This window comes from Furipterus horrens, unplaced genomic scaffold (assembly GCF_987537825.1).
Source record: "Furipterus horrens unplaced genomic scaffold, mFurHor1.1.pri manual_scaffold_5, whole genome shotgun sequence".
NCBI classification, from domain to species: Eukaryota; Metazoa; Chordata; class Mammalia; order Chiroptera; family Furipteridae; genus Furipterus; species Furipterus horrens.
Window position 1 is genome coordinate 46,413,350 of NW_028327175.1, and position 18,592 is coordinate 46,431,941.

Here is an 18,592-nt window from a genome sequence, read left to right on the forward strand (position 1 = left end):
AAAAAACTGCCTCTCCCAAGATCATACCTCCTTCCAGCAGCAGCCCACATGTGGTAACAGATTGACAGGAGGTATAAAGGTCCAGATCCACATCCTAGCAATGAAGGGCCACCCCAGACAGGCTTTCGAGGGTGTCTGCTGAGCCCTTCATGGGGACTGCATTGCAGCTCTGTAGCTCCCTCTTTCCGGTCTGCTTCTTTCCCTTCTCTTCTGCGAAAGTTTACCCCAAGAGTTGCCCTTATTCACCTCCTTCATGCTAATCTCTGCCCCAGAGTTGCTGCCCAGGGGCCTAGTATTAGTTTGCTAGGACTGCCGTGCTGCCAAAACAAAGGACCACAGACAGAGTGGCTTAGGAAGCAGAAATGTATTGCTTCACAGTTTTCGCGCTTAGAAGTCCAAAATCAAGGTGTTGGCAGGGTGTGTTCTTTCTGAGAGCAGGGAGTGAAGGAAGGATCTGTTCCAGGCCTTTCTGTAGATTCTGTCTTCATGTTCATCTGATATTCTCCCTACATTTGAGTCTGTCCCCAAATTTCCCCTTTTTATGAGGACACCAGTTATATAGATTAGGCCTACCCTAATGACCTCATTTTAACTTGGTTGCATCTGCAAAGACCCCATCTCCAAATAAGGTCCTGGAGATAGAACTTTACTATATGAATTTGAGGGGGCAGGAGTTTGGGGGTCACAAGTCAACTCAACTCATAACAGGAACCCACCTGCAGCCACATTCAATTAGGTTTTCAACCAGGAGGACAAGGATATGGACCTGAAGGCTTTCTGAGCCCTCTCCAAGATTCAAGCCTAGTCATAGAAACCTGCCTTTCTGGAGGGTCTGCTCAGTCCAAACACTGAGGGGCAGAAAGATGTTCAGCCAGGTTACCCATGGGTCCTTCAGCACAGGTCGTCAAGATTTAAATCAGGAAGGACAGAGTCTGGTTCCCAGGCTAGAGACAAACCTGAAATGCAGAGTCTATTGGGAAATCTGTATTTACAAGGAAGCTATTTATTATACATAGCTGGGTGATGAGAAATACATCAGATATATTAACCTCTGCAAGGGTGTCTGGGAATGTACCGTAATTAGCTTTTTATGTCCTTTGTTCTCAGAATTAATAACTGTATGATGATGAGTGGAGGTGGGAGGTGGGAATCCAGACAAGCGATAAATATTTCACTAGAGAAAAATGCATTTTGTTGTTGTTGTTGTTTATTTATTGATAGGTTAAAATGGCCTCACTGAGGCTTTTCTCCAGGACAGACTGCTTTGCTTTCAAGCTGAAAATGCAAAGACACATTGCTGTGAAAAGCATTGTTGCAGCAAAAAGCCTGAAGCACCAACATTTTGTTAGTGGGGGCAGGGCAGCAGAAAACGTGGGTTACAGAGAAAGTCATATGAAAGCAACTCAAAGCCAGCCTGCACTTTGGAACTCCAGGATATTCTTATTCAAGTTGATGTTGCAGTTCGTACCTGAAGCCATCAAGACCATGTTTGGATGGGGCATCTGAAGAGGCACAAACAGACAGGGATACCATTTGGCCCCCGGCCCTCATTCCCAGCACACTCGCCTCAAAAACATCACAAGGCAGTGGAGGTCTGAGAATCATGTGCAAATATGCTCATGTGCCAAGAAAACCTAAGACGGCTATTTTCACAGCATATTGGGGCTTGGCCAGGTTCCAGAAACCATCAGCAAAGTAGCCTGCCCTGATACTTCAAAGGAAGAACTAGCACTGATAAATCCTGCCCCACACTTTCCACAGCACACACTTAATCTTGAGGCATATAATACCACAACAATGAGTCACCAGGCTGGAGCCTTAGGCTTCTCTCCAGGACAGGGAGAAAGAAAAAAGTCTCCCACAGCTGTTGTCCAGTCCAGGGCAATTCCCCTCACTCCTCACAACTGCACTAAAACAGAATAATAAAAACTGTCACAAGACAAGTGAATTACGGCCTGGTTTACCTGTAACAGAGCCCCTGACAGAACTGTAAGCACTCAGACCACCATTTTTCATTATCACATTTGATAAAATCCATCAGACAGGGGTACATCAATCTGCTTTATTCCTCAGATTGAGCTCAGAGATCTCAGGAGGCCTTTCTGCCATGAGACATACTCAGAGCTTTTCTTGAACACACACATACCACACACACCCCTCACTCAGAAGGTCTGGAACTTTGAGATCCTCAGTCTTCTGAATGTATTCAACATCAATTAAAATTCAGCAGATATTCATGAGACTACCCAACATAAATAATATCAACTCTAGGTGTCATGGAAGAGAAGAAAGCACCAAGGGAATGTCAAGGTCAAGGATGAAGGCCTTTGCTTCTTCATAAGGAGGGAAAAGGAAAAATGGTTTCTTTGCCACAAATCCTGCACTGTCGTCTGGAACGCCCATGGGCTGCTGGCAGTTCAGGCAGGCAGACTTTTCCCATCTGGTCATGTAGCAATGATCTGTGGAAGGATCATGGAAATTGTCTAAATCTTTTCTTGAATAACACAAACAAGCCAACAAATTCAGTGATTGCATAATAACCTGAAGGTTATGTGCTAGGAGACTCATTTGTTTTAGGTGTTTGCATGTGGCCTTGTTGCATTTGGGTGGGTTTCTGGGCACAAAGACCCTTTCCCATTTCATCCTGTCCAGACTCTTTCCTTGAGACAATTACTGTGTGTATCTCCTAAGGGTGCACACTTTCCAGATGACCCAAACAAATGTCCTTTTTCAAAGATTCTTCTTGGTTTAACTGGATTCTAATTTTCCTTCTACTCAGGTTTTCACCGGTCTCTCCTGGGAAACCAAGTGCAGTCAGATTAGACTCTGGCTTGCATTTGAGAACAGGCTCCACTGCCACCTCTGTCAATGAAAAAGGAAATGAGAAGTCACCAGTCTGTCTATTTACAGATGTCAATACAATCCCCCCCTCACCATTCCTCGGAGTTTTCAGAACTGCAGTCAACAAGACTATTTCAGGAGAGGTGGCCAACAGTGTGGTCTTTCACTGGTAAGGACCGCCTTTTTCATCACCTAAATTATAAAACCTGTTAACTTCTATGTGGGCCCTCAGTAAATTGTATTGAGTAATTCCATGCCCAGTATCCACCCAAACTTGAAGAAAGCAAAACTCGGAGAGCATTCTGTTGATTTACCAAAATAAGGAGGCTAGATTCTGTGCCAGACGTGCTTAAGACCCCTTAGGGAATAGCCAACAGTCCAAACCCTAAGCAGGGTGGCGGAAGAGCACAGCTCTCCACAAACACCTCTGGAGTCCAGGATCCTGCCACCTGTCAGCATGGGGGCGGGCATTGATGAGGCCCACAAGATGCATGGTAGGAAAGGAGCCTTGAGGTTCCTACACAAGCAGACTCGACTCCTGAGTATGCACTGGCGATTCAGCCCTCACTGGGAAGACAAGAAAATCAGGAAGAAGGTTTCCAGTAGTGGAAACTTCTCCAGAACATTTTTTTCAGCTCCTGGGATTGTTCTGGGTAGCTCTGGTGGAGCAAAAAGGCCACTTAATTGAAGTCAGAAAAGCAATTCCTTATTCAAACTCCATCACTTACTATCTTCCAGAACATAAGCAAATTATTTGGCTTCTCTGAGCTTCGTTCCCTATAAAGTTTTTATAAAGACTAAATAAAAAGGTATACGATATTAATAGGTAATATTTACTAAGCATTTCCTATGAGCCAGGTGCAGTGCTAAGGAAATAAATATCCCAGGGTTCAGATGAGAAACCAAGTGAAGCACAAAAATGAAGGCTCTTGCCCAAGGCCACAAAGTGAAAACAAGGCAGATGCCAATTTTATGTTTCAGTTATCCTCTTAGAACAATGAGAATTTAGGCAATCCTAAATCCAGTGGTAACACTTTTGGGTTGTTTGTTGAACGATTCACCTAGGACAGCCACTGTTATGCGATGACATTGGGGGATCAGTTAAGCTAGCAGGGGCATTTTGCTATTGTTTGTTTCATTTTGTTGTTAGTGGCCACAGCCTTCACAAGCACCTGGGAACCAAGGTGCCATCCTCCTGTAGCCCCCTGTGAACAGCTCTGGGGCTGAGCAAACTGGAGGTAAGAATGGAACACACAAAGATGGCATGCAAACACCCAAGGGTGGAAGACAAATCTTAGAAAATATACCAACCATTTACCACCACCACCACCCAGAAAAGCAGGTTTCTACTTTATAAAGGGAAGATTGGCAAGAATTCCAGGCCAGCTGCCCAAAATGGAAGGAGGAACTCTTCAAGCCAGGAAGGTTTCCATGTCTGCAAGTACTCAAGTAGAAGCCAGCAACCAGAGTTAGCAGTTCTGTGGCTGAGAACCCTTTCAGCTGAAATCATGCCTTGGTTCTACAATCCCAGAGCAATGGCCGCCCAAGCTTGCCTGAGCCACTCTGCTTCAGAGAGCCTCACTTCTAGCTCCAAGATGCAGGAAGGGGTGAGAAATGAAGAGGGAGTTACCCTGAGGTTTCTTTCTGTCCCAAAATTCTGAGATTCTTATTTGTATTGAAGAAGCTACTTTGAACCTACTCTAGGGAAGATAACCAGAACCCAAAACAATACTCAGCATGGGCCAAGTGCAATATTTCCAAAACTCTAGAGGATGCACTTTTTGTCTCTTTCCACAGAGGCTTGAAAAAGAGACATTTCAAAATGTCTACATTTTTCTTCTTTCTCTTCTCCTTCTCCTACTCCTGCTTCATCTTCTTGGCCATCATTAACACCAGCTGCATACTTAGGGAGGGCGTTCGTTTAGTCTATTAGTTTCTACCGAAAGGACCTTACACAAGCCTCAGCTCCCACTTGCCTAGTCATCGGAAGTAAACCATGTGTCACTGAATGCCAAGCACACTCCCATATGGACTGGAGCTGCAGAACATGTGTCCCCAAACAGAGCCCTGCCCCACACTGCTCCAAAAGGCACCCACCAACAGATCCGAGCTAAGGGAGTCTTGAAGCATCAAATGCTATGTTCATATCATTCATGTCACCCTACCTCCAAATGATCTAGCTACAGAAGCCTGACCTAAGAGCAGCCATTCTCTGGATTGGCCTAACACAAAAGTCAGGTGCAGCAAAGACAGTGGGATAAACTTAACCACTCAGGTTCTCTCTTCTGAAATCTAAAGGAGAATAACAGAGAGGGAGAGACAGAGACATCCACAGGTTGGAAGGTGGGAAGGAAACAAAACTGAGAGACATTCAGCAGAAACCTAGAGCAGTAGAAACCACAGGAGGGAGAAATGAAGGGTCAGCCAGAGCTAAGATGATCCTGGAATACTAGAAAGTAGAAACCGAGTGGCATACCAGAGATGAGTAACTTGGTTGTGTAGTGTCATGAACGGTAGAAAATTAGAAAGTTCCTGCCACTATAGGGCAACAAGATAATCCACTTCCCAGAGTTGATTTTGATCCTACATAACCCCCGAGTCCTGTCATCTGTTCTCCATAAAGACTTAGCTCTGTAATTTCCCATGTGGTGTGGTACAGATTCCTAACTACATGTATCCATCAATGAATAAATCTCCATTTCTTCATTGTAACCTGAGTTGGTCTCTCTTTCTCATCATCAAAAATGCCTAATAAATATAAAATGCCACATGGACTCATTGGCTGAACAATGATTTCTAATCTGTTCTCAGCTCCACCAACATTGATGCTTCTGTTCTTGAAAATTCCAGGATTCCTCCTTCATTTCCATCAAATTGATGACTTGCTTGATTTTAAAATGCTCTAAACCTTTTATTTCCACAATGCCCTTATACCCTCTGTAATATACTTCTCATGCTGTCTCTAGCCACCCATAACTAAAAGCACTGATGCTGTGACTTCAACTATCATCTTACACTTCTATTTTCTCAGACAGATTTTTCCACCTACTTTTCCAATTGATTTCAAGTGTATTATCTCTTTTGAATCTTGCTATAATAATACCTATTTGCACAGTGCTCTACATTTTCACATCCATAATCTTACTTGATTAGATTCACTTAACAACTCTGCGAGTGTAATACTCTCATTTTACAGGTGAGAAAACTGAGATTCAGGGATGACAAAGAACCCATTTAAGTTTACACAACACAGAATGGTTTCTATTGGGATTTAGGGTCTCCATACAGTGTTAAAATACTTTGTGATTTGTCTTTTCCACCATGGACACACAGGCTACTCTTAGATGTGCCAACATGGCTTTGGAAGTTCCTAGTTTCTTGTCTGTTTATTAAGTCAAAGGTCCCTTAGGTTTTCACCGCACCATCCCACGTGGCTGTGATCTTCCCCATGGCTCGGTGGCCACTGCTGCAGTAACACTCAAAGGATGACTGTATGACAAGGAAACTCTCTTTTCTTTTACACAGTTGCACATGTGATCCATTGATAAGATTAATTTAGTTCATAGACCTATTTCTTCCTACTCATGTGATTTATGTATGTGTCTCATAACTCAGGTTACCTGAGGCAAAGCCCAAACACGAAGACCTAACACATTGATACTTTCAGATTAGGGACTCAAATCCACCTATAATAAATACATTGTACCATTTCAGCTAACCCTGGCTGGTTTGGCTCAGTGGATTGAGCGTCGGCCTGCGAGCTAAGTGTCGCTGGTTCGATCTTCCAGTCAGGGCACATCAGAGAAGGAAAACTCTGACTCCAAAAACCTCCGCTGCCTTGCGGCATACCTCTTCAGGGGAAAGGCTAAGGGAGTAAACCCCGACAGAAAATCCGGAGCCGGAGTCCCTAAGGCGGTTTGACGTTGTAGTCAACACCGGCAACTCCTGCGGCGCACCCGAAGCCAAGCTGTATTGACTCCGTCTTTCCCTTGGACCCTTCAGCTGCGAAGAGAGGGGGGGTCTGCTGCATGGGCAACAGCAGACCCTCCATATCACCCTGCCCAGGCTCTGTAGCTTCAGCTTCACTGGAGAGGACACTCCAGCGTCATCGCAAGATGTCGATTCAACACGGGAGGAGACAGATACCGTGTCACTCCCAAGTCGGACTGCACAACCATTCTCGGCGGTGCAGATAGACTCTTAAGAAGCTACACCATCGTCTCTTGAGACAGACGGCTGCCGACGACGACGACCATTTCAGCTTGTGGGACAGAATGCTGAGCTCAGTTTGATTCAAGAGACAGAGACTCAAAATAGAAACTGTTATTCATTTTTATCTATAATAAGGGTGGTCGCTCTAATAATAACACAAGAAGCTCATTGTTTTATCATTTCTTAAATCAGACCTTGACATTCCCTTCTTCCTCTCATGTGAACACCAAGGAAGCTTAAATATTGTTTGTCCCAGTAGCTGTTCTTCCCAGGCACACAGATGGCTGATACAGTTTCTAATGGCAAGTCTGGTGATTAGAGCAGCATTGTACATGTAATAAAGTAAACAATATGTGAAACAGCATAAGCTGGATTCTGGAAGGCTCCTCCTCAATGTCTGAACTACTGCCGAGAGAGGCATTTACATAAAAGTCAGCAAATCCATATCACATGGGCTCCATACAATCAATCAAGGCTTCCTTGCTGATGCCAGACGTAACCTTAGATTCTTCAAAACTTAATGTTGTAGGCGTCTACTTAGCAATACATCAGACCTGATTACAAAATGAATCTTACTTGCTATTAAAAATTTAGATAACTCCTAGCAAACAAGGCTGCCCAGGATTGATCTTGGTCCCACAACTATTGTGTCCAACTACATAGTTTTGCTATAGTTGAACTCCATAGCCAGCACTATGAAGGTGGCAACTCAAAATATGTCCACCACCCTATAGATTAAATAAATGTGCACTGTAACACTTACTCCCTGTTCAAATTGGAAACTCCATTTAGAGCTATTCAAGTGCCACATTCCGGTAATATAGGGCTGTGATATCCCTCAGCATATTATGTGATTCACATCTCTGTGCTTTTACATACCTGGTTCCCTCTGCCTGGAATGCCCTTTCCCTTGCAGGTGACTTATAGACTCCTCCTGATCCTTCAGGACTTTAAGATCAAGTATTATCATGAAGCCATAATTCATCTCCAGATAGAAGCCATGGAGAAACATGCACCAGGAAACATACACAAATGTTCATAGCAGGGGTGAATAGCCAGTGGGAATGGGTAAATTGTGGTATATTCACACAATGGGACACTACATAACAAATCAGGAAGCCAGAGACGCACTTAACATTAATACAGCTTATACAGAAATTCGAATGAATGAAATGAAGACACAAAATAATGCATACTTTATGATTTTCTTTATATGAAGTTCCAAAGCAGGCAAAACTGAACTACACTGTTTAGGGATATACATGTGGTTGAACTACAAAGAAAGGATGGCTGGGATCACATGAAAGCCAGAATAGAGTGGTCTCCTGTGAGAGAGGAGAAATTGTTGGGGGAAAAATAACATGAGAGCTTCTGCGGTACTAATGATGCTTCATTTATTGACATCGATTAATTCTTTGTTATACTGTTTTGTTTATATTTTATATACTTTTCTGTATATATGCTATATTTAATGATCTTTAAAGAAATAAAAGAATAAATGAGTATAGAAGTTGTCCAAATAGAAACTCATGGTGAAGAAATGTCATTGAAAATGCAAGACATCATCTCCCTGACTAGAGGGTCAATTTTAATGGAGGAAGGACCCCTCATGCAGTCACTTATTAGTAGAGAATCCTCCTGCACCAATGTACGACCTACTGCTTTAATAGAAGGGTGGAAAAAAAATCTTTTCTCTAGTGTACTATTGACTACTGGTTCATAAAATACATATTTATGGAAAATGGATTTATTATTTTGGGGGGGGAGACCCTGAATTCTTTCTTAGTCTTGTCTGGAGCAAAGCCTTCAGAAATGTAGTTCATAGGGTCTGCATTTTCCCTCCTGGGGTCATCTTTTCCACGGAGGCAAATTTTAAAGCTGTTTCTGGAAGCCAGCCTTGGCTGGCATGATGACCATATATAATTTTTTTTTAATCAGAAGGAATTCATAAAGTTCCTAGAAGTTGAGATGCATAGTGGTGCACCAAGGGTAATTACATTCTACCTGCTTCAGCTTCCCTGTGGCTGCAATTCAACATGGTTCCTGTCTTTGCTTCCCATCCTAAAATGGCGTGAACCGCTGCTCTGTGTATTACACAGCTGCCAGGCCCCTCCTCAGGCAGCTGTTTCTTGAGGCCGTAGGAAATGAGACAGATATCCCTGGCTCCCCAGCACCTTAGCTGTAGGGTATACAATACACTCACATGTACAAGCAGAAATTACATGCTTGGAGCTCAAGATTTGCTTTTGGCTGCTTATTTCTCAAGGACTAGAAAGCAGCATTTTATGGAGAAGCTCATGTTCTCAGAGGTGGAGTGGAAGGAATAGCTAATCAGCCAAGTGGTTTGAAATTTTGCCCATGAACCAAAGAACCTGAACCAAAGCAAATGGCAGGGGAGGTGTGAGGCGGTACCAGGACTCCTCTGCAAATTTGATGAAAAATCTAACCACGTAGCCAAGTGCACTGCTCTGGTTGGAGCTGGCAGGGTGCCTGCAATAAAGGGAGGGATGCTGAAAGTAGGGGCCATGGGCTGAAGGTTTTTTGTTTGGTCTAATTTCTGGGACAATTTACTTAAGTTATTAGATGTAATGTTAAATTGAGGAGAAGGGTTTTGTAAAAAGAGAAAGGAATCTGCTAGAAAACAAAGAGAGATACAGCGGGATACAGAAAAAGAGAGTCGAAGAGACACAGAACACAACAAAACACAGACGGAGAGATGCTGGAAGTGGAGAGAGGCTGAAAGAAAGAAGGAGACAGTGGGCAGGACTTTTTCTTACTTTTGTTCATTGTTTTATTAGTATGCGTGTTGCACTTAAACCCACTTAATTACTGCGATGAATTGCATCCTTGCCACCCATAGCCTTGTTCTCATTTGCCCTAATGGTCAATGGGCTGTAAATGTAGCCTTTGAAAAAGGAACCAGGTTTGATGTGAATTTGTGTCCACCTATGTTAATATAATAATAATACAATAGAATATACACTATAATAATAATGCGGGGCAGTAGATTAGTTGCCTTCTGCTAGTGACTCACAGACTACAATGGGCTGGCCTGGCCCAGTCCAACTGGACAGAGGTATTGCCCTGCCTGTATGCAGATCTAGGGTTTTATCATCCAACAAAGGAGAGCATTTACAGCAGGGGCAGAAAGAGCTCTGGTTATTCTTGGGTGAGCAGTTGGATCCTAGGGGACTCCTCCAGATGATGAGCAGCTTCAGCTGGAAATAACTAAACAGCTTTAACAGGAAGGGGCTGAAGAGGAGGAGACCTAATGAGCTCCAAGCAGCTAAAGAGTTACAGCATAATTAATTCACAGCCCATCTCATAGATAGTATAACAGGGCTGCCCAACCCAACCCAGAGCTTCCTCCCCAGCTAGGATTAAAGTTAAATTCAGAGTCCAAAGGCCATTAGAAAGAAAGCCCTGCACAGGACAATGAACTTCACAGAGAAAGAGTGGCCACTCCTTCCCGCACAGTTCAACAAGTGGGTGGATTTTGAGGTATGACTTTTAAGATTGTCTGAACTAGACTGAAGGAAGTCTGAGTCTGGCCATTTGGGAAACAAAATGATGGAAATATCTGCCTGGTGCCTGGAGAAGCTATTTGTTTTGACTACTGCAGCTGCTATTGTCCTTACGGTGAGAGACCACAGAGCTATGGAAAACCAGTGCCCTGAACCTAGAGAAAGTTTTCTCTTCTTCAAGTCACTGAAAGCCCTGTGCGTTTGGCCCCCACGTGCCACCTTGCTTGTTCCATGCTCAGGACAGGGACACCTATGATCAGTGGCTTTGCTCACGTTTCACATCCGGAGAAGATCATTTTTAATACCCCTCCTCTCTTCCACAAAATTATTTTCATCCAAATCTTGAAACAAAATTTAAAAATCACGTGACCAGAAAAGGCAGTTAAAATTTCACAGGCAGTGAAAATTTTTCTTTATCATACTTTGTATGTATAATCTAGCTGGAAGGAAGGAACACTTCATTTTATCTGCGTAAAAGGAAAAAGCCCTGTTTATTCAAGAGTCTTATAGCCACCTTACAGTGTGAACTTTGATCCTTTCTTTACAATATGCTATAAATATTATTTTATGTAAATAATTGTCTGGTAACTTCTAAGTAAATTTTAATAAAATCAAAATGTCTGCAAAAAGTACGTCAGATAATTATTAAATGACACAGGCATGGTGCTATTTTATTTACCAGGTTTATTCTTTACTTTTAAACAAATAATTATCCTTTTAAACATATTGTTCACATTCATTAAAATATTTTATGTATGAACTAAAATTTCCACAACAAAAATACTATACCCCACCGGTTTACAGAGTTTCCAATGATAAACACTCAAATGTTCACATAGAATGACAGAAATGAGGTCATTCAAATGTTGTTTCTTTATCTTTTGCCGTCATTATTTGCCTCAAATCTAGTGTTTACATGCACAAATATGCAGTATGAGGGCACTGGAGAAACCAACTACACGTGATGCGCACTCAAACGAATCCAAACCATTATGAGTTGCTGCTTGCTTGACATAAAAGCACGTAAGTTATTCCCACACAACCAGAAATCTTCTAAATTAACTTCCATATAAAATACAATGCTTACTAAAGGATAAGTACTAAAAACATGCTGCTTTGAAGCTTACTTACAGCATTAAAGCTCAATGATAACCCCACTATTGTTTAAAATGTAGATCATTAAAAATGTTTTTCAAGGAAGATATTTTATTATTACATTATTTAGAATCAGGGGCACATGGTGATAGTGAAAATCAAATCACATTTTAGTCAGTTTTATAACTGTTTTTAAATTCTTTACAGACTTGCACCCTTTTTGCTGGCATCGGGTGGACCTCTCCCACTGCTCAGCCCTTACTATAACTCTGCCTGCTGTTCTCCGCCCACGACCACAGTTCCTGGGATAACCTCAGCGGGGCAGCCAGGGCACCTCCAGTTATGCCTAGCCAGAGCGAGAAAGAGGAAAGGTACAGGCCAAAAGCCTCATTTATTGAGGTGCTGCACTGTGTCAAGCCCTCTACCAAGCATTTTCACTTACAATTGCTCTTTCATTTTTCCCAACAACTCTTCACGGGAGAGGTTATAACCCCAATATTTGGAAATGAGGAAAAGCAGACTACAAGCTGTTAAGTGGCTTACTCAATGGCCCACTGCTTACAAGTGCAGAATCTGGATTAAAACTCAGATAAGGCTGGGAACAGGCTCACGTTACCTCCTGAAGGTGAGCACCTGCAGATTCTGTGGCCTCCCCAGGAGGTGGCCCAGAGCTCCCTGGCTGTGTATAAATGCTCAGAAGACACACTGAGGGGCTCACTGCTCTGACTAGTACAAACTCTCCTCTCTGGGGTTCTTTCCTGAATTCAAGTAGATCACCCCTTGCACAGCATTGCAGAACTAATCCTGTGTCAACAAAAGGCTTCCTTTTAACTCAGGGAGGTAGAGAAAGGTTGTCCCAGGGTTGCTGGCCTGCCGTCCTTTTTTCCTTCCTTCCTTCCTTCCTTCCTTCCTTCCTTCCTTCCTTCCTTCCTTCCTTCCTTCCTTCCTTCCTTCTTCCCCCCCCTCTCTTTCTCTCTCTCTCTCTCTCTCTCTCTCTCTCTCTCTCTCTCTCTCTCTCTCTCTCTCTCTCTCTCCTCTTTTTAATTATATTTTGCTGTATTGATCACATTAAGTTCCAGAGATTTTCTCATTTGGGATCTTGTATATTACACATAGCTCCAAAGGGCTGATGAATCTTTTTTATGTCCTCTTTATTACAAAGCTTAAAGGGAACGTCTTATGTCTCTCTTCTTCCTACTACATTAAAAAAATAATAATCTAGCTCTCCATATGTCCAGAGTTCAGCTGAGGTCTTGCTTATTGATTAGTACAGATTAGTATTCATTTATAACTGGTATAATAATTTCCCTACAGGGTGCCCATTGCAATTTCCAGAATCAAGCCGCAGAAAGCTTTGGATCACATAATAAGTGTAAGATCTGGCAAAAAGGAACCTATAATCATGGTCTTTGTCTTCCCTTTTTACTTTTGGGAAGAGCTATTTTGTCTCCATCAGCTGTCCAGGGGCAACAAATAGAACTTGATCTCACACCAGCATGAGAAGAGTTCCTCCCCACTCACCAGCAGGGCATGTATGGCCTAGTGGGAGCTGAGGTACACAGAGCCTGGCACATTGCACAGCCTTCTCTAGGCTTCGTCTCCTCTGGAGGCACACCCTTGAGAGCCTTCCTAGCAATGAGACAAGTGCTTCCTGTCCATCCCTAGCTAGCAGAGAGAGCCAGTGTCATACCATGGTTTTCCTCCTTCCTAGTTTACCTATTCAAAACACAGTGGAGGAAACTACGTATCTTCAGAATAACGCATGTGTATCCTTTAGGATTGCATTCAGCTGCATGTAGCAGTACCCAAATAAGCGACTTGATAATATACAAGTTTATTTTCCCTCACATGAAAGAAGTCCTGAAGTGGGCAGCCTGAGGTTGTAAAGGCAGTTCCACCATCATCAAGGACCCAGTCACCTTTAATTTTTCTTCTCCATCAGACTTAGCACATGGCTCAAATCTTCAAGGTTACCCCATGATCTAAGATGCCTGTTGGAATGGCAGCCATCATATTTCTCTTCTGAGAGAGAAAAAGGAGGTAGAGGAAGAGTAAACATGGATCTCTCCCAGCTGAGGAAGGCTTCTTGAAGATTTCTAGAAACTCAACCAACAGCTCCTATTTACAGGAGACCAGGAAATACGATTCAGTATCTAGGCATATCACTACCCAGAATAAAATCAGAGCTCTGTTAGTGAGGAATAGGAGAGACTCAATACGTACTGAGCAGGCATCCAGAGTCTCTGCTACAAGCCAGGTGCCAGCCCCAGAGCTTAGGACTTGTGAACCCTGAGAAAGAAGACATGTACCGAGAAGGGCTCCTGGTGGCTAACTGCGCTAAAATTTTTTAAAAAACAGAGTCTAGCAGTCACTTCAACACAGAGGCCTCTTGCACAAACTGCACTTCAAGAAGAAGCCTGCACCGAACTGCCTACCTGCACTGTTTCTACCATCTGATCCAGCCCTTATAAAGGAATTTCTGAAATCCTATTTCCACCAACAGAAGTGAGGCTTTCCGCATCCAACTGGAGCTGTGCAGCTATATTCCCATCAACATCTTCACTGACCAATCAGAGCAGCTCCATTTTGACCAATCAGGAAAGTGCCCTTTAGACCAATCAAACTGCAAAGATTTGGAGTCCTCATTTGCTTGAAGACAGACCAGTCAGGGACTAGGGGCAGGGACTTCTGTCTAGATAAGCTAGCTCCTCTCTGGCTCTGGGAGCACACTCTCCCTTTCCACTGAAGACTGCATTTCCCTGGCTGAGCTGAAACACCAAAGACATCTCTCCAGAGCAGAGCAAAGCAGACACGTGGAGGACAGAGCAGACTGGCACAGAATGGAGCAGACCAGAGCAGAGCAGACTGGCATGGAGCACAGCAGCACAGTGCAGCGTGAAGCAGAGCTGTCTAGTCGGAGAGGGGCCTGGTTCCAGGGCTGCCGCACAGCCGAGTTGTATCACAGCTGAGCTGTTTTGCACTGAATAAAGTTTCTTTCTTCACTGTACCCCAACTTGGGGGTTCCTCGTCATATCGAATGGAGACAACAACCATTGGTTGATAGACTTTATATACATTACCCTGCTTCTGCCTCAGAACACCTCTACAAGCCTTATACTGTTAGAACAAGAAAGTCTCAGTGATTGTCAATTCAACAACCCAATTTTATTTTAACTAACACTTGAATAGAGCTTTAACATTTATAGAACTTCTCCCAAATATGGTTTATTTCTCAAAAAAGAAAATACCCTCCTTGAAGTAAATAGTATTCTTAACTTGATTTTCCAGAGGAAGAAACTGAGATCTAGAAAGGTTTAAGTGATTGGTTCAAAGTCACACAGCTAATTAGAAGTAAAACAGGTACTAGTGTGCAGCTCTCCTGATACCTAACCCCATATTTTTATCTTTCTTAAAAGAACTTAAAGATATAGAAAAGTATACAGAATATTACAACTATATAGCTGTGACTCAGAATTAACAAATAGTGATTTTTTTTATCTTTTTACTTTAGAACATTTTTGTCTTTTAGAGTAAAAAAAAAATTTACAATCACTTTCCCTTTGTTCCCCAGAGATAATCAATATCATTAATATAATGATATTAATCTCTCACATGCATCCATAAATATGTTTCTGTTTTTGCAGCTTTTTTCACTCAAATGTCTTCGAATTATATCCAGGTTACTATACAAAATTCATTTATTTTAATTGCAGTGTGATATTCTATCACAGTACATTTTATTTCTTCATTTCCATTTTTCCTACTACATACTCAGTAAGCAATAAGAGGATGTATTCTAAGATATTTTTATATATTAGCTCCCTTAATCTTCATAACAAATCTACGAGGAAGGGATTGTTATGACCCTGTTATACATATTATACATAATACATGTTATACATAATAAGGAAACCACAGCAAGAGAGAAGTAGGAATTTATTTAAGTTTTTACAGCTGATAAGCAACAGAGCCAGAATTCAGTCCCAGAGGAGCTGAATCCAGAACCCCTACCCTTGACTTCTACCCAGTGCAAACTGTCCCCACCACTCCTTACTGCCAGCTCCCATCTCTCCTGTCTTCTGTCATATAAAAGTTTTTAATTCAATATAGTTACATATACAATCTTTTTCCTTTATAAGAAGCATGTTTTGCTACTTTAATAAAAAGCCTTCATATTACTCTTTAGGTAGTGAAGAAATTCTATATTTACTTCTAATTGTTTTATAATTTTGTTTCTTATTTTTATTCTTGTGTGTGGCATGAGGAAGGAAACCAGTTGAATTTTTTTCCATTTGAAAATTGTTCCAGCATTAGTAAGTTAATAAGTTATCTTTTCCTTACTGTTTTTTTTAGTACCACTTCTAGCATATATAATGAAGTTCCATATATGCACTGATCTGTTTCTCAGTCTTCTATGCTATTTCTTTTATTATTTGTATCATTACATCATTTTATTTATTTTATTTTTTTAATTTTTTTATTTTTATTACATTTTATAGATTATATTGTCGCAGTAGTTCCATTTTTTTCCCCTTTGCTCCCCCCCGCCCAGCACCGCCCCCCCCCTTCTATGCTATTTCATTGATCTATTTTTCTAGTCTCAGTTTTCTTCTGTTTAATTCTCTGGCTTAACAATAATGTATGTCTGAGCCTAATACACTATCTATTTATATAATTCCTACTGTCCTGATGCTAAACACAGCCTAAAAGTTTGATAAACACTTGTGAGTTCTTCAAAAAGGTAGGCTGGGAAGCATGTGGTCTCTTTTGTTTCCATGCTAGAGATGCCACTTTCACAGCTGAGGGATCAGGAATGAGTGCCTCTGAAGTAGAAGGAAGAGCAAGTTCTAAAGGTAGAGAGTAGAAGAAATGAGTCTTGGGTTCTGCTCCCAGAGAGATACCCCTCTTGCCAAAACCCATTCTCTAACATCTTCTGTGTAAATCCCAATGACAGCCCATCATTCATAATCATTGTTCTTATTAATTTAGGTTAACCAAATATTGTAACGTTTGGTGCACAAGTATATAAAGAAGATTGAAAAAATGTCAGTTCCAGAGCTTAGAGATCAAAGACAACTTAATTTTTTTTTTTTTTTTTTTTTTTTATCCTCACCCAAGGACATTCTTTGCATTGCTTTTGGAGAGAAAGGAAGGGAGAAAGACAGAAGGGGAGAGAGAGTGAGAGAGATGGAGAGAGAGGGGAGAGAGACATGGATTGGCTGCCTTCTCATATGCATCCTGACCAAGGATCGAACTCACAACCTAACTATGTGTCTTGACTGAGAATTGAGCCCACGGCCTTTCAATCCACGGGATAATGCTCACACCAGCTGAGCCACTTCAGCCAGGGCTAAAGACAATTTTAAATAGTCTTTGTTATAATTGACTATATCCACACTACATAATGATCTGCAGTTTATAGGATTTGACTGAGTTCAGGCTATCTGTATATACTTGTGGTCTAGAATCTGGCTCAGGAAAAGCTCCCTTCTAGTACAGTAAAACATACGGTAGGCAGAGAATGTAAAGATAGATCAATGCCCTGCACACAACACCCGGAAGTGAAGAAGGGAAGAAAAGAAACAGATACCTCACAGCACCCCTGAGTTTGGCTGTAGAAGTCTCTCTTCTCTGCCCAAGAAAGGTAACCCAGGCCAGGGGCAGGGGGTGGGGAGGATGGGGCCAATCCAGGAACTGGTATCTCAGGAAGCCAAGTTTGTGACCATCACCCCAACCCAACCATAATGTCAGGAACATGAGCCATGGTCTTATTACTATTAAGAAGAATATCACAGGCAGGCCTGACAAAAATGTTTTTTTAAGTCAAAACCAGCTGTATTTTTCATATTCTATAAATCATAAAGTAACTGATCTGTAGAATTTTTAAGTTCCTGCAAAAAAAGGACACCTGCATGGCAGCTTTGAAAATATACCACAGTCCATCAGAAGATTATTTTCAATATTAGAATGTATTTTTCTACAGACAACTTGACTTTCCTGAGTGGCAGGTGTGGATGGGGGTGTGAGAAGGAGCAACTTCTGAAGTCATGCAACCTTTCTGGTTCTGCTGGTGAGGTTGCATAAGAAATGGCAAGATACTAGCTGCACAAAGCCAGCATTAAGTTATAGTCTCTGGTTATATTCCCTCCCCCCACCCTCACCCCTGTCTTTTCCCAAATGAAATTTTTTTAAAGACTTTATTTATTTATTTTTAGAGAGGGGAAGGGAGGGAGAAAGAGAGGGAGAGAAACATCAATGTGTGGTTGCCTCTTGCATTTCCCCAACTGGGGACCTGGCCCACAACTTAGGCATGTGCCCTGACTGGGAATCAAACTGGTGACCCTTTGGTTCACAGGCTGGAGCTCAATCCACTGAGCCACACCAGCCAGGGTCCAAATGAAATTTTATATTAGTGAACAAAGATTATTTTTAATCATTCAAGAAAAGTTGAAGACATTTCTGATCTGCCACTCCCAACTTTTATAATGAAAATATCATATTGTTCAGATTAAATTTGAGTAAAAAGGCAATCAGCTGTATACCCAAGGACATTTATCTTTTAAAAGTTTTTTCTCTCCTGTCTTAGTACTGACATGAATTTTCTGATCTTCACCAAATACAAGAATTGTTTTTTTAAAAAGAGGATAATCCAGGCTACCCATTTGTTCAAAGCAAGAAATTGAACAGAGAATGAAATAAGAGCCCCGCCTCTTTCTTACAACGATAGTGGACCCTTCCTGTAACATTGTTCCCTAGGTCCCTGTCTGGACCATGTTTTAGATAAAACTGTATTTTAACAAGATTTTCCTGCTTCACTCAGTAACAAACCACCTTGGACAGGGTCCAAGACTAAAATGCCATGCATTATATTATGCATAATAGAGGGTCATGTTTATGCAAGGTCCCAGTGCAATTGTTCA